This window comes from Elephas maximus, chromosome 21, assembly GCF_024166365.1.
Source record: "Elephas maximus indicus isolate mEleMax1 chromosome 21, mEleMax1 primary haplotype, whole genome shotgun sequence".
NCBI lineage: Eukaryota > Metazoa > Chordata > Mammalia > Proboscidea > Elephantidae > Elephas > Elephas maximus.
The window spans coordinates 13348878-13352947 of record NC_064839.1 but is presented as its reverse complement, the minus strand read 5'-3'; positions in this window follow the sequence as shown (position 1 = coordinate 13352947).

Below are 4070 nucleotides of genomic sequence, written 5' to 3'. Positions count from 1 at the left end.
AAATCTCATTTTGTAAATATGTCTTCTATTTTGAGTCCATTGAAATTATTATATGCAGATGAAAACAGATGTAGCTGGAGTTTTCATCATTTATTACAAGTAAGAAGAAGACTTAAAATTGTCTTTGAAATGTTCTTGACAGGAGAAATGGATCCCTCAGCCCCTTCTTCATCATGTTTTACCAACTGTGGGAGAAGCAGCTTGAACCATGGTATTTCTAATTGTTTTGCCTACTCCCCAAAAGTGGAATCATGTGAGGAGGGAAGTGAAGGGGCTGTTTAACTAGGAGAGGACATGGGCTGGCAGCTCCATCACCAGTAGCTCAATATGTGGGGAAATACAAGCCCTGGGTTTCATGACTACCCAGATCCCAGAAGCTTGGAACCAAAGATCTGGATGAGCATTGAATGGATGTCAGATCTAAAGCCACACTAGCTGATTCAAAACTTTCAGTGAAATCCTGCTAAATCCCCAGGTCATGGCAAATTCTCAGCTGCCCTGACTTTCCTCACCAGTTACACTCACAATGAAAGAAGTCCATCGCCATCTTGGACCGCTCACTGGATGCATCTTCCTAACCTTCAGCAAATGGCAAAGCGCTCTTTGCAAGAGACTCTAGTCATTCTGGCTCTGATGCTTCAGTCCATGGACTTCCTGGATCATGCTTATCTGACAATCTGAGGCCCAAAGAAGCATCTGCCAGCCTGTTCGTAGTGCACTCCTGAGTAGTTTCTCAGCATATTGTTGGGCAAACACACGCCATGACCTGGCCTGCTTATACAGTTGGGGTATACAAATGAGGAAAGACAAGATCCTCAAGGAGGGCATGGTCTAATAGGAAAAAAAAAAAACAGGACGTGGCCCCAGAAATAGTCACACTGCAAGCCAGATGCCTCAGCCTCACATTGTATCAGAGGGGGGCCTTGTAGCTCAACCACCAGAAATATTCTGGAAGGGCATTGAAGGAACGATGTAGCACTAACGGTGGAAAAGAAATTCATAGGTTTTCCTTTACTCCTGATAGTTGGTGTGATGGCTAATTTTATGAGACAACTTGGCTAGGCTTATGGGGCCCAGTTGTTTGGTCAAACAGTATTCTAGATGTTGCCGTGAAGTCATTTTGTAGATGACTTCAGTTACAATCAGCTGACTTTAAGTAAAGGAGATTAACCTCAATAATATGGGTGGGTCTCACCCAATCAGCTGAAAGTCTTCAGATCAAAAATCTTAGATTCCCTGGAGAAGAAGGCATTCTGTCCCAAGACCGTAACATAGAAATCCTGCTGGAGTTTCCAGCCGGCAGCCTGCCCAATGCATTACAGGCTTGCCAGCCCCCAAAATCACTTGAGCCAATTGCTTAAAATAAATTCTCTCTCTCTCTCTCCTTCTTTCCCTCTCTCTGTGTGTATGTGGTACCTTATTGGTCGGTTTCTCTGGAGAACACTGGCTAATACAGATGGGGAAGAATCAACCATGTTTTTGCATATGAAATACGGGTGACATTAGGTTTAAGAAAACTGGTAACTCGTAGGACTGGGCTTTCTTCACTCAGATTATTACACAGTCATCCCATGCTGCCCTTGTCCTGTTTCTCTTTGGCACTGGGAAAGGTTAGACTCATTCTCTCTTTTGGTTAAGCTCAGAAAGTATTTGCCAGGTACCACCTGAATGCTCAGCCTAACCCTGGCCTCTGATGGCTTGTGGAGACAGATACATACTCTGTGGCCTTTAAGGAGCTTAACCTAGAAGGTGAGAAGATTAGATAAACCCATGTGCTATCTCCGGGCAACACTGTCAGCTTTCTGGGATGTTCTTCCCACTTGGCATCCCTAGGTCTCAGCCTGAAAGCCATCATTTTAGAGATGACCTTCTTTCTCACATGGCTCCCCATCACCAATTTTTCTATCATGTTATCCCATTCATGGTAGGACTTTGGTATCCCTTTAGGACTTTTCATGATCTGAAATTATGTATTTGTCTAGCTAGTTATTGTCTGTCATATTCCTAAATTCAAATTCCCTGAGAGCAGGGATCTTACCTGTCTGACTGGCTTTCTCACTGCTCTAGTCTAGATAGCACCTCACACAAGGTACAAATCTGCTGAATTAATTTTATTGGGTGTCAAAATGGTTGGCAACATTGGAAATTTCTGCAAGTGGTATGAAAGGGAAAGATTGGTGTTGACTTGAATTCTGAAAGGGGTGGATTTCAGTGGAGGTCTTAGCAGGCAGTTAGAGTACAGACAGGCTGGCAGGTAAGGGTGTAGCCTTGACCTGCCAGGAAAGTAGAGGGAAGAAGGCATGAATGAACAGAATGTTTATTCAGGGTAGACAGTGTGCAAAAGGGCCTGCCCCAGGAATAAGGAAAAATCCCTCTCTGAAAGCCAGCTTTCCCTTCCACCAAGGATGTCGATGTCCTGGTTGACACGTCTTCAGAAGATTTATTGTTGTAATAGACACCATTCTAAAGAGTTGGCCCAGGACCACACATCAAAACTGCACAACTTTGAAAGGATTCGAAACATACTTTGGACACATTCTTCATCTTGACTGTAGACTTAATTAAGATATTGCTAGAGCAATACCATAGATAAGCAAAGAACTAGCACTTTATTCAACCATCCCCCATCCCTGTAAAGTAAAATAAACGTGCATTGCATGGAGTGAAGTATTCATAATTATTTCATGCAGAAAATGAATGAAGAGCATCAGGAGTTCATGTCATCAATTTCACAGACCTAGGTTTAATCAGAGCATGTTATAATGCTAAAACACCAGGCTCTTTATTCTAAAACGTTTGTAGGTATCATCAAATCAATATCAGTTGAAATACTCTTTAATGATGTGATCATTTCAGAATTATACTAATTTTAATTAGCAACAAAAGCATTTTTGGAACGGAAAACCTGTAGCTTTCTCAGCTGATCCATGCTTCTGCTAACATTCAGAATTTTCCTAAGGGGGGAAAAAAAGGCAGGATTTAACTTCCAATGAACATTAATCTTGATTTTCCCTAGCACCCAAGTTACTCTCGGGTAGTAAGTTAAGTTCTTAAGAAAGTCCTTGACCTTTTAAAGGTGGTGCTATTGGAGGCCCACCAAAATCTATGCCATATGTTACTTCCAGGCAGACACGAGACTATGGAAAAAAGACACCAAGAGCTTCTCAGTACCAGAGTGCCGGGCCATTCTGATTGTTCACCCACTCATTGCTACTTCATTCATTCTGCCCATCAGTTCTCTACTTCCCCAGAAACCCCCAAACTGGAGGCCCAAGGATCAACTTCAAATATTGCCTAACCGTGCCTTAGTGGGCCACACCTTATTGACATGAATGGTGTTTTTAGAAAAACAAACAAATGAACAAATTAATCTGTTGCCCTTATTTAAAAATTGGGAGATTTCATCTAAGATCCAGAATTCTTGCTTCTTTAGACAAACTGAAAGATCTGAGTAGTGACACTGTTGGTCACCTCCATGCCACTTCTTCGCTTCCACCTTTCCAAAAGAGCCCCAGTTCCAGTTAGTTATTCGCCTACTTTTCCTCAACGATTCACAACAGACCTGGTAAGAGATCCTGATTCTTCTAAACCCAATAGCGTGCGTCATTCCCCTAGGGTCTTTTATTGGTCTGAGAGTGGCAGGTGACCTGTGTGGGTCCAAACAGAATAAAGGAAGCAACTTAAACACTCTGTGGTTGTAGGAAAAGTTATTCCCATTCACCTTGAAAAAGAATAAAAGAAAGCACACAGACCTGGTTGGCATGGGCCACCAGTCAGCAATCATAGAAGCATCCAGCCAGAGGATGTAAATGAAGTCATGCCCTCAAAACAGAAAGGAAAGAAAGACCCAGATTCTCGGTGGAAAAATTGAGCCCCTGGTAGATCAAGCACCAAGTCCAATACCTCTGGTCATCCAGTTATGTGAGCTAAAAGATGTTCTTATTTGTAAACCCAGTTGGAGCCTGGGTGTTTGCTTTCAGCTGCTAGAGTAAACCTAACCTTAAACTGAGAGCAGGGACCTGTATTCCTCCATGGCACCCAGAGAGTCCCCACCTTTGCTGATCATCTTC